Source organism: Schistocerca piceifrons, chromosome X (genome assembly GCF_021461385.2).
Source record: "Schistocerca piceifrons isolate TAMUIC-IGC-003096 chromosome X, iqSchPice1.1, whole genome shotgun sequence".
NCBI lineage: Eukaryota > Metazoa > Arthropoda > Insecta > Orthoptera > Acrididae > Schistocerca > Schistocerca piceifrons.
This window is the reverse complement of record NC_060149.1, coordinates 560,276,774-560,289,588: the sequence shown is the minus strand read 5'-3', so window position 1 is coordinate 560,289,588 and position 12,815 is coordinate 560,276,774.

The window sequence follows — 12,815 nt, the reverse complement described above, 5'->3', positions numbered from 1 at the left end:
CAGTAGTTTTCAGTCAGTTTCGGTGCTGAAGACCGTCATGCAAGAAGAGACTGCATCATGCACAGACGCACCAAGTCCGCCGCTGTAATGGAATAGCAAGCAGCAGCCGCGGCGCCAGAAGACAGAAGTTAAAAGGTATTGGAAGTCTGGTTTTTACATACCCGGGTGACTCGTGAGGACGGGAAGGAGACGGCCTCACCTCAGCAGTCACCTGTGAGCTGGGATAAAGACCTGACAGCCGAAGACTGGCAAGCGGGAGTCCGTGGTTCGAGTTCGGGACACTGGCCTTGCCCCGCCGCGCTGCTCCGCTGGTCGACGCACAACACACGCGGCCGCTTAGAGAAGAGAAACACTGGGACGCCACACCCAAGGTATCATCCGATGCACGACTTCGCTCGCAATAGTTAAAACCGGCCACCTCGCGCTGCGCGTCTCCGGTCAGCTGGGCGAGACGGCGACACGAGATACACACCGCTACGCGTAATCAGACGCCGCCACCGCCGCCGCCGCTGTCGCAACAGAAGGCTACGCAAACGACACGGCTGCCGCTCTCCGAACCAGAACGTCCCAGTAAGATACAGTTGTACGAAACTTTCAATAAAAGTTAACTTATGTAAGAATGATGTTTCATTCGACCTCATACCCGAGCCAAGGAAGAACCCACCCTGCCCACATGTTGTTAAGAGAGAAAAGTTAATTTATTTAATATTTTCACCCTGACAGAATGCTTTAGAATGCTCATCCTGACAATTGACAGCATCAAAAGAGAAAACACAGTTACATTGAGTGACAGAAGTGTCACATTTAGTAACACAATTGTTACATTTAGTGTCATAAGCCGTCATAGTTGTTACAGCACTGCGCTTTTATATCATGTGTAAGCAGTACTGCAGCCAACTGTGTATCTGTATATCGCTACCCCATGACTTCTCTCACCTCAGTGCGCTATTAGTACAGAAGACTAGTTTTGATCAAATAAGTGTAAACATTTGATGATTATGTTCCCTCAGTTGTGGAGGAACAAAATATCCTTCCATTACGCCTTTTCAGTGTAACAATGTGATAGTAAGATCATCACGATTCTAGAACATCCACCTTCCTGACCTGGGTTAGTACCATGGCATATTTTATTTTTACTTTCTACAGTCAGATCTACACCAAAACTGGCCCCGAAAGTGACTTATTTCGTGACAGTGGGTGCATTAGCACAAGTAGTGAACGTGATTGTATAGGGTAACGTTAGTGGCATTCGTAAAAGATTTTTGTTGACATCTGCGACAAATATACGTCCTTTTTAGACCCTGGTGGGAGGCAAGCCCCTAAGACCGGCAGGCTGTTGCATCAGTGGATTAGGTGCGGAAAACATTCGTCCATTGAGTACTCGTTTTCTTCATCCAGATACTGGAAACTAAAGTTATATTTTAGAGATGGAGATGCTCTGGAAGACGGGACAGCATTTCGGCGTATTTCCTTGACGCGGAAGGATGTGGGCTGCCATCCTACACCCTGATTTAGTAAAGTCATTTGACTAACATGTTTTGTACTTGATGCCGCTCAGCATCAGTTTCTTAGTTAAGTGCCCTACCTATCTAATCTTCAACATTACAGTGAGACATCATATTCGAATGACATCTTCTTGTCTGTACTGTTAACCATCCACGTACAGAGCTACTACGAAAGCGCTTCCGGAAAAGACATCAGGACGCTGAAAATCCCAAACGATTCTAAAAATTCATCTTTTCATTAAATTAATTTTTATTATTCCTAGGCTGCGATGTCGTTTCAATTTTTGCATTGTCTATTACTTTGTTCCCCAGATAATGACCTTTTGCAGCGTCTCTTTTCCTTACCTAATTCTCTCAACGTCGCCTGACTTATTTCTAGTATACTCCGCAGCAATGGTTTTAACTTTATACGTGTTAATCTCATTACGTGTTTTCTACAACTACGTTTCCTTGAACAGAATTGCAGTGTCAGCGACAAACCTTACAGGTTTTAGGACACAAAGGAATTACACACGTTGGCTTCGTGTAGACACTAATTTGAATCGATGGCGAAGTTGAAAATTTATGCTGAACCCCGATTCTTTGCGTCGTCTCCTGCTTACTAAGTAGATGCTCCGACAAGTAAAGCATCCGGACACAGTGGTCATTGCATCTGGACGGACTTCCCTAGCACCATCCCGTTGAATCCAAGTTCTCATCTTATCCACGCACTACTAATGTAGTGCCCGTTGTCCATTACCCTCGTAACTCGGGGCATGTCGCCGATTCCCCCAAGAGTTCGAGACTGGTGAGCATCCGCACTGATGGGGCCATTGACCGTCGTCGCCTTGATTATATATATGTGGTGTCCGCTGTTTCGAACATTTCTGCAATTACCTCATTTTTAATCTGCAGTCCGTAACCAAAAAAGTGTAGTCAAAAACACATTTGATACTGAAACTGTTTGGAACTTTAAAATGTGGCATATAAATATTTATTCAACCATTATATTGTATAATGTATCTGAAACGTTCCATCATCTACAGGTCTCTTCGAGGCATCCAAGCTTCATTCATGAATCTTAAAACCAGGTGCTAACAATAAGCAAATTGTACCAAGTGCAAAATTCCACCAGGTTACTTTCCCTTTCTTTCCTTTTACCCAGTCTACAATCTCTTACTTTTTTTTCTGCTTTTGATGGTATCTTACACCGAGGTTAACTTTACGACAGCAGCAGAACCTGATGGTGTGGGGAACTCGTGCGTATGTGGAACAAAGGCTAAGTCAGGGAACAAAGGCGCCATTCACAGCGTAGGAGGCGCGGAGGACCGCCAAGAACTGCCACGCTCTTCGTCGCATGAGTAAACGACGAGAGAGCTTCTCAGTTACTTTGTAAAATCCATATTAAAGAGCAGAAGAGCAGCATCATCTTGACCACGGAAGCTATACAGACATATTTAGTCACTGTTACTATATGTGGAACGTTTCTTAATGTCACTCTTCTTTGACGCTAACAATTAACACAGACATTTTTGGTAGAGTGGAAATTAGTCTCCCTAATTTATGAATGCCCAACACTAAGCCATTACGGTACTTACTTTTCCCGTTCCTTTTCGTTTTGAACTTATGTGTTAAATTCTCTTAATTGCTATCATATTCCCACTCATATTGATTATTTTTCCGTAGTATGTGTGGCGATTTTACTAGATTATCAATAATACTTTACATGTTTCACATTCATATTGTCTTTCTGTCGAGTGGAATTCTTGTACACTTGTTACTTGTATTATCCCAAATACCTTCTACCACACACTCAAGAACAACTAAGTTTGAGACACTTGACTATGAGGTTACAGATATCCGTTTAGACTTGATGGCCGTCGTGTCATGTCACCCACGAGAGACCGTAATAGCTGGGGAGCCATCTTGATCCATCAGAGCTTATCTGCGGCAAACAGTTCACAAAGATTGGTCGGGAATGTGACAAAGGTGCATGCAAATGTGGAGTTAAGGTGACCTAGGTGGCCACACTAGCAGTCGCAGCTCTGTAGAGTGATGTCAAAACTATTGTGACACTACCTGGAGAAAACGGTGAGATCCATTGTCTGGCTGATACTGTGAGGTGACTAACGTCATCAGCACATCGATGTCCATGACAGATGACAGTGGATGTAAAGGATTTATCCAGAATGAGATACTTACGATACACATTTCACATAGTGGCACTTAAAAACCTCAGATCCTGTTCAACTTAGTCTGGAACCGCGCGACCACTAAGGTCGCTGGTTCGAATCCTGCCTTGGGCATGGATGTGTGTGCTGTCCTTAGGTTAGTTCTAAGTTGTAGGAGACTGACGACCTCAGATGTTAAGACCCATAGTGCTCAGAGCCATTTCAACAACTTAGGAGATGGGGCGCCCGATGTGTCAAGCCAAGCAAAGCGAAGGTGCTGATCTTCTCCACACGCCTTTCTGCAGAGGGCTCTATCTCCGTTGCATTCACTGATCCATTTGCTTTTTAATGTAGCAGCTCACACGTCAATATTTCAGGAAATTGCTCATAACCAGGAGAGCCATTCCAATGAATGGTCAGAGAATTGTACCATTATGCTAAATATGAGTAATACTGACAAAACGATTGTCAATTAAACCACGCAGTAGTATCGAATATGCACTACATCATAATTATGGCAACTTCCAGAGCTTTTAACCAGCTTTTTACTTCTTTCGTAGAAACCGTCTAAATTTAATTCCAATTAAAAAATAATGAAACTATACTTTTAATTTCCTGCACCGTAACAATGCTTCTTCATACATAACTACTGTGCTCATAATATTGCCCAACATGTAACAGTAAGAAGCAAGAAGAATCGAATGCGTAAGTCATATTAAACAAAATAAAGTATACTTATCCCAAATTCATTTTTAACTTCATTGTAACAGACATGATCTTTTACTGTAAAGGCTTTCATCCTGAATTCGCAATTATTGTTGTTAATAAGCTATATAAGTAGGCTGTTTAGGTTCTTATATTGGTAACGCCACCATCACCTAGCGCTCTGTATGAAAATCACTGGCTGTGCTGTGTGCAGTCTGTGGTTGGTTGCATTGTTGTTTGCCATTGTAGTGTTGGGCAGTTCGATGTTAACAGCGCGTGGCGTTGCACAGTTGGAGGTGAGCCGCCAGCAGTGGTGGATGTGGGGAGAGAAATGGCGGAGTTTAGAGAGCGGATGATCTGGACGTGTGTCCATCAGAGACAGTACATTTGTAAGACTGGATGTCATGAACTGCTGTATATATTATGACTTTTGAACACTATTAAGGTAAAAACATTGTTTGTTCTCTATCAAAATCTTTCATTTCCTAACTATGCCTATCAGTAGTTAGTGCCTTCAGTAGTTTGACTCTTTTATGTAGCTGGCAGTAGTGACGCTCGCTGTATTGCAGTAGTTCGAGTAACGAAGATTTTTGTGAGGTAAGTGATTTGTGAAAGGTATAGGTTAATGTCAGTCAGGGCCATTCCTTTGTAGGGATTATTGAAAGTCAGATTGCGTTGCGCCAAAAATATTGTGTGTCAGTTTAGTGTTGATCAGAATAAGTAAAGAGAGTAATGTCTGAGTACGTTCAGTTTTGCTCAGCTGTTTGAAAAGCAAATAACGTAAGAGGTTTATCAGCACAGTAATTCAATAATTTTTCTAAGGGGGCGTTTCGTTTGTCGACCCTTAGCCGAGGATACCTCATTGGAATCTTCTGATTTTTTCTTGTAGTTTATGTAATTAGTGTAGCTTTTTTTTATTGCTAGCGCGTAATTGTAGAGAGAATCTCCTTAGTGGTTGCAGTCTTTCATTGTTGTACAATAAAACAGTTGTGGCATGCATGTAGATTTTCATCAAGTATTTCGCAGCTGCGCTTGCAATTAACTGGATATTATTTTCGGTACTATGTTAATGTGTTCTCTTATTTTTGCTCTTCAAATTGTGCTTTTCTGTGTTATCGTGTGAAATATTGTGACAATAATGGCGTGTGAAAAACGTAACACTAGGCTCCAAAGTAAACTGAGAAATAATAGTGACGACGAGCGTAGCTTATCAGCACCACTGTGTAATGAATTAACAGACATTCAAAGTAGTAATTTGGTAATTGTACATAGGGAAATGGAGCAGGTGGCAAATAATGGTGTAGACAGTGAAACAAGTAGTGAAAAGGGAAGCATTATCGATCTATCGCTCGGCAACAGCTCGCCTCAGGAATCCGATATGACAGAACACAATATTTCAAATACTATAGATTCTGGGTTTGGGTCCTCACCGATTTCTCAAGTGAATCAAGACACATTTTCTGCTTGTCAAAATGTGAATGTTGCCAGTGAAAATGCACTGCCAAAATGCATAGAGAAACATATTCCAGACACTAATACATTATTATTGCAATTAATGCAACAAATGAAACAAAATCGGAGACAAACACAGCAGAAGCTTCAAAAGTTAAACCCAATGGAACAAAATCTTCGGAAGTTAGACACCACGCTTGAACAAACACGTGAGGATTTGACTAGTGAGTTACATAACACTGAATCTAAATGTCAAAAAGTCTGTAATGACGTAAAAACACAAATTTGTGAGCATTTCCAACTTATTTTTCGCGTCATGAAAATGCATTACAGAATCACGAAGCAGCCATAAAGGAACTGCAAACTATTGTTCATCAAAATCACGACACCTTGCAAGCTAAAATTGACTCAGTTGCATCTACCGATTCTGTTACGCAACTTGCAAAAACTCAGGAAAACTTAAAGGACACAGTAGATACGATTTCAACACAAATGGACACTCTGAAACCTGGTTCAGAAAAACACACTGAGGAAACAAGTTCACTATCGGAGAAAGTAGCCGGACTTTCGGATCAGTTCACTAACTTATCTACAAGACCTGTAGCCATCACTGACACAGAAGAGTATGAACAAATTATGAAATTCAAACAAAATCAGAATCAAATTAATACGCAACACCGAAGAGAAATCCGGGAAGTACAAGATCAGTTGACACAGTAATACAAGAATTACATATTTCAGAGGACACTCGCACTCCAATATGGGAAGAGGGACATAGAAATACGGAACAGCCACAAAATAATAACACAGGGCACTTCGGAAGTTATGAAAGAAATTGGCAAGGCACACCGAATTTTGAGATGGAACCGCCGAAAAGAAGTAACAATGACCGATGTGCGAATCGCCGACATGATGATTTTGACTATAAGCTATTTATTACTACACATAAATTCACACCATTTAAGAATTCCGGCAACGACATTCATCCAAAAGCGTGGCTTCATCAATTCTCTCATTGTTTTCCTCCCAACTGGTCATTAGAGCACAGATTAGAATTTATGTGTGGCTATTTAGAGAACGAACCAGCTGTAAGAATGCAATCTGTCATTCATGGTTGTCACAGTGAAGGAGAATTTTATCATGCCTTCCTCTCAGCATACTGGTCTCAAGCTACACAAGACCGAGTAAAACATAGCATCATAATGATGAAACATTTCGAATAATCAGAATTTTCCAGTCTTGTGAAATATTTTGAAGACATGTTGCACAAGAATCAGTACCTGTCAAACTGATACAGCCCCTCAGAACTCATCCGCATTTGCTTAATCAAATTGCCTGAACATTTACGACATATTATTTTGGCAGGACGTTGCAAAGACGACATTGAAGCTTTACAGGGACTGTTACAAGAATTGGAAATTGACACTGACAATCGCGGAACGCGAAAACAGGAGCTCAACATCCGTCACAATTCTGCGATAAAAGAAATAATAAATGGACTCGATAAGGCTATTTGTACAACGTAAAACGTGACCAAAATAGACACCACCCGTACGGCAACCGTTGGCAGAGTAGTAATAATTACAGGGAAAGATTACCTCTCCGCGGTAATGACTATCACAGAGACAATCAGAGAAACAGACAATATGGGAACCAACATAATTATTATCAAGGGAGACAGAATAACTTCAGACGCAACGGTCCACCGCGCAGTTACGATTACGGGAGAAATTCTCCACCACATGACCGACAAATAAGAAACTATGGAATCTACCGACATGACGGCAGACGATATAATCGTAACGACACACTTGAATTTCATCAGAACTGGCGGGATTCAAACAGGGCAGATCCCTCTCGACAGGGTGAATTTGTAGAAGTTAGGTCTCCTGAGCCCAATAACGACGCGCGCCAACAAAGAGACAGACAATGACTCGCACCACAGGCAGCCACGTGCGCCGTCTGGCTCAGAGAAAAATAACACAGACGCTAACCTTGAGAAAAATTTTAGCGTTCCTTACCAACGTACACAACATGATAATTGCTTCGAAGTTGAAACTCTGCTCACTAGGAAAAGTAAAAGATTACACCATATTTCACATGCAAAACCGTTTATTGAAAGATAATCTGTTTTTTAACTTAGTCTCTGCTATTAAATTTTTCAGTTGTCGTTACTAGTACGCTTTGTCAGTCTTAAGAAACTGTTAACATGCAAAATTTTTTAAAGTTAACTATCCAGTCTATAACCTAGGGAACATATTTAGACAGTAATTACGAATGCACTGTTATAGTGAACAGACGACACAGTGTTTCTGTGTGTGTACATTCTTGCTTGCTAGTTGTATGATTACATAACGACTATAAGGCTCACATACTTAGAGCATATACCAGTACCGCTAATGAGATTTTAATGCAACATTTTGGTTTACTTGAGAATACATTCTGGATTTAAAGTACTTTCTGTGAGATTAAAGATGACTTAGTATTTGGTTTCTTTGACAGCTACATGATTATATCACGATGCTACTAATGTGTGACACAATTTACATTGTTGCTTTTGTACTGTATCTGTTTTATATCTGCACAGTTTTTCTGAATTCTTCTGGAAAGTAAAACATGTTTTAGTAGTAACTTTTGTGGTATAGCTACAATGAGACAGCCTTTTTCGTAGCACAATAATATGTTACAGTATAGTACTTTCTTGATCACAGTAATGTACGTAATAGCTACGATATCTATACGCATAGCATTTCGCTTTTGTTTATGACGACATAAGTACATTGACTTCCACAGAACTTTGCTTACAGACGACGTTAATTACGACACTTGGCACGTTTTTTATCCTTAAGTAATGATAGAGATTATCTTACAACAAGACACACAGTTTAGCGCTACAGTACACGTATTTGAGTGATTAATTTTGTACTTAAAACATTTATTTTTAAAGATTTTTGAATTACAAGAATACAAAGGTTTTCCGTGATACATTTCATTCGATTGCTGTAATTTCTAACACTTGATGGTATAATTACATGAATCCTCATGGAGGTACACGCCTGCTTTGTGTACCATGTGTTTGGCAAGCACAAGGAGCCCTACCTAATATGGTATTTGCTTATACAACTTTACAAATCGGTACCATATTTCTCTAACACATAAATTACACAGCTATCTGATCATTTAACTGAGAGAGACAAACATTTATTTTACTACGTCAGTGACAGATGATTACGTAATTACACAGTTGGATAACTTCACACTTATGAAATTGTATTTTGTCTGTCCTTTGTGAACTGTTCATTTTTTTTTTAACCATTGTGATCCTATGAGAGCTTTGAATGTCGCATTTGGTTTGGGGTCATGATTTTTAAAGTACTTTTGAGGTAGATGACACTATTAAAACGAGCAGAGAATTTTTTTAGGTTCTGAAATTATTGGAGAAAGCTACGACGTTTTTGAGATTTGACTGAGGTGTTATGATGTTATTATTACGATGACAATGTGTATTATGCTGTTGAGGTATGTTTATGATCAATAAGCTGATGCTATATGAGGAATCTGATTACGCTATGTATTTATTATGATGAAATATTGAAGTGTCGACGCAAGATTGACGTGTCAACGAATATGTATATGTGTAATAAGGTAAGGAATAATGAGTAGTGGTTAGGGACTCTGATTTGTGAAAAAGGGTGTTGGAAACCAAGAATCGTACTTTAAGAGTTATGAAATGTGTGTAAATGCGTGAATGTGTCACAATGTCGGTGAAAATTTTTGGACACTGTTATATTTATAGGATTTTGTTTCTACACATTTGTAACGCAACTTCTCAACCTGTGAAATTTTTTTGTATGAGACTGTCACTGTAGTGCAAACTGCTGTCATAAATATTTCGGTAAGGAAGCTAAGTGACCCACGTGGCGCCCAGGTGTGCCAGTCGCCTGGAGAAAAAGCCATTAGGTAAAACAGAAGGGCCATTATCCTCGCTATTGACATTTCTTTGTAGAAAGCATCGCAAATACGACACGCTCAAACTTGAAAACATGTGATTACACTGTGGAGCTCTTAATTTACGATATTTACTGAAATGCCTAATGAAATGACGAGAAATATTTTATGTCTATACACCTGGTTATGACTACTGTCTTTCTAGTAGTCAGTTTTTTACTGCCTTATGAAATGCCATTTGGCTATTGAATGATGTTTCACGCCTTGCTTTGTCTATTTTATTTAATATCTAGTTTCTAGCTGCACTGCAGCATTGATTAAAATAAAATTTTATAGATGTACTAATATAAATATTTTATGCCTACTGATCCAGTAAATAATAACTTTATGATCTACTTTAAAAAAAACAAAAAAAAAGAAGGAGCACAAAAATACATTTCCCTTCACAGGAATTGTATACAGAATTTTCTTTTCAAGTACTTGGTAATTTCTTTTGTAGAGTAAGTTGTGGTGCACCACTTTAATGACATAGATATTAAGATGTGAATAGAAATTTCCCTCATCTGCATTGTTGTCTTTAGTGTACTATGTTTTCTGCTTGAGCTATGTCATATTTATGTATAAGTTTTTGCATTTGCTGCTGCTGTTTGCCAGGCATAGTGCTACTAAATTTCACTTTGTATTACCCTGTTAAGCCTGTTTTACTACTGATTTATTTTTCTTTTTGCTGCAAATTGGCTCATATTAGTGATAATGTTGCATTTTCTTTGCTAATTTATATATATTGCTGCTTGCTTTGCCAATTTGCATTTTTTTGTCATTGCTGTTTGTGTTAATTGTTTTGTACTGCTGCATTGCCTCGTCCCTTAGTATATATATCTGAGCTCAGTAAATTTAAGTTAGCTTAAGAGGGGGTAGACTATATAAAAAACTAACTATAGAGGATAGGGAAAGAATGCATTGAGAAGATATACGAAAAAAGTTTTAAAAAGGAAAGGTACTGTACAATGAAAAATAATTATTTGGAAAGAGGATATGAATAGAATACAGAAAGTAGGTATAGATAGGACATTTTGGGAATAATGATGAATGAATGGAGATCTCCGAGAAGTAAAGAAAATTTTGTTTGCAAAATACTGCAGTAACACAAACCTGTCCTTTCCTTTTGTATTATTCCGCTATGTGTTTGTGTACCCTTGTGTATTTGTGTTTTTACTGTCTTTATGTGTTTAGTTAATAAGATTTATGTTGTAGAATTTTTCGAGTACTAAGCTACATTCACTATGATGAGGAATACTGTTATCCTCAAATATAATTTGCATTTATAATATGCTATTTTCTTTGTAAAGATGTTTAGACATTATTTATTCTGTTCGGTTTTAATGCTCATGTCTGAAGTTAATGTTCCAAAAGCTATGCTGATCTTTTATCTATTTACTTATATCATAATTCCTGTAACACTGAGGTATATGTTTATTTCTATTCTTTTGTAAAGCCTGTGTTACTACAAATGTTATCTTTACTGTTATGTTCTTTCATGATGTATTTTATGCCTTTGTAATTGTTTTCTTATGTTGTAAATTTATAATTGTATAGACACCAGTTCTTCAAATTAAGTTACATTACAGTGCGCACGTTTCTGTAGGTCATAATATATGCACAGTATGTGAGAAATTGGGACTGTTAGTGCTTGCACGTGTGTTAATAATTAAGCACGGGACTCGTTAACAGCATTGCTGGTTCTAAGGACAATTCCAAAAACTTTGTGAGTGCACAAGTGGTGGTTATGGACTTGCTATATTATCTGCAAGACTCTTCAATGGTGATTGTGCACCTGCACAGTCACAACAGATGGCTGCTGGCCATCTCTACAAGGACTACAGTGGGTCTGCATCTTTAATGGCCCACCAATACCATTATTTCTACCAGGACTACAGTGGGTTTGCTCTGTGATGACCTACCTACCAGTATTCTTCGAAACTTCGACTGACTCTGCTGTGGGTTTGCTCTGTTGTGGCCCATTACCTGTCTGCATGTCAAACGTCAGCACAGTCTTTCCGTTGGAAGGACAACACTACTTCTTCAAGATTGCATGGAAATCCACTACTTCTGTGTGCATTTTCTTTTACGATTGAGACTTAATGAAAAAAACTGTAATTACTATTGTGATAAATGATCACGACTGTCTTTATGAGAATAATTTTTGCATTTGACCAACAGTGTATCTATAAGTGTGTGCATTTGATAGCTTTGTTATTGTTATTGTATTGGCCAGTGCCCAAAACAATTTGTAAAATTTTTTGTGGGGAGCATTGAGGCTACTTAAGTAGGCTGTTTAGGTTCTTATATTGGTAACGCCACCACCACCTAGCGCTCTGTATGAAAATCACTGGCTGTGCTGTGTGCAGGCTGTGGTTGGTTGCATTGTTGTTCGCCATTGTAGTGTTGGGCAGTTCGATGTTAACAGCGCGTAGCGTTGCGCTGTTGGAGGTGAGCCGCCAGCAGTGGTGGATGTGCGGAGTTTTGAGAGTGGATGATCTGAACGTGTGTCCATCAGAGACAGTACATTTGTAAGACTGGATGTCATGAACAGATATATATACAGGGTGTTTCAAAAATGACCGGTATATTTGAAACGGCAATAAAAATTAAACGAGCAGCGATAGAAATACACCGTTTGTTGCAATATGCTTGGGACAACAGTACATTTTCCGGCAGACAAACTTTCGAAATTACAGTAATTACAATTTTCAACAACAGATGGCGCTGCGGTCTGGGAAACTCTATAGTACGATATTTTCCACATATCCACCATGCGTAGCAATAATATTGCGTAGTCTCTGAATGAAATTACCCGAAATCTTTGACAACGTGTCTGGCGGAATGGCTTCACATGCAGATGAGATGTACTGCTTCAGCTGTTCAATTGTTTCTGGATTCTGGCGGTACACCTGGTCTTTCAAGTGTCCCTACAGAAAGAAGTCCCAGGGATTCATGTCTGGCGAATAGGGAGGCCAATCCACGCCGCCTCCTGTATGTTTCGGATAGCCCAAAG